This window comes from Plasmopara halstedii (assembly GCF_900000015.1).
Source record: "Plasmopara halstedii genome assembly, contig: Scaffold_1561, whole genome shotgun sequence".
Classification (NCBI taxonomy): Eukaryota; Oomycota; class Peronosporomycetes; order Peronosporales; family Peronosporaceae; genus Plasmopara; species Plasmopara halstedii.
Genome location: NW_020188473.1, coordinates 77,025 through 77,971, shown reverse-complemented (window position 1 = coordinate 77,971; position 947 = coordinate 77,025).

The following is a 947-nucleotide window of genomic DNA, read 5'->3' as shown; positions in this document are numbered from 1 at the left end:
TTTTTGGTTTCATAAATTTGGTCACCATGTAACGTTGGTGGTACTAAAACACACGCTTTTGAGGAGATTCTGACAGCGTCAAATCAACAGGACTTTAAACTGTTGCCGAACAAACGCAAACGACAAAAGCTACGGGCGAGTTTAAGAATCTGCAAATTGATGCCAATACGAGATAGGAATTGCAACCCTTGGTGCCATCGTTCAGAAGCTTCTGGAGACCATCCAGACACAAGATCAACGACATATCCTTAACGTCCTCAATCTTCTCCATTTGGGCTAGGATATTAATCACTGCTTTAATATTTGGTCCAAGCAATCGGTATCAAGTCTCTAGTGTCTTGACTAACTTCATCCAATCTTCTTGTTCCTTCGCGAGCTGGTAAAGCATTCGGAAGCTAACGTCAAATTCAGGATTGTCACGATCAAGCAGTGATCCGATCGCTGAGTGCTGTTCTCTAACGTCACACAAATGACATACGCGTTCTTCATTCTCTTCACGAGTGCTTGATTCCTCGACCGTACCGCAGCTTCGCACAGCAAATCCTTCAATTCATCCAGCATGTGCAACTTTCCCGTTCCCGATCCACTCAAGATTAGAATCGTAGCGTGGTTCTGTTTGTCCTCATACCGGTGTTTCCAGGAAGTGTAGTGCCGGGCAAGTGGATTTATAGGTGCAGCCGCAAGCTCTGGTGCTCCTTGATATGGCCAATCATGTCCAGCGATTGTGCAAAGGCGCTTTGGCTCCCGCCATTCCAGCACATTCAACGATTGCTCCGGTTGTACTTCCGCCGACACAATAGCGCTCCATTCGATACTCTTTGATGTAAACCACCGGCACCTTCACAAACCACCACCAGAACGTGAATCTGTCTCGACTGTGGGGTGGCCATATTGTTTTTTCTCAGCACGTATTCCAAAGAGTCCTCCGCCTGTAGCTGCTGATCCTT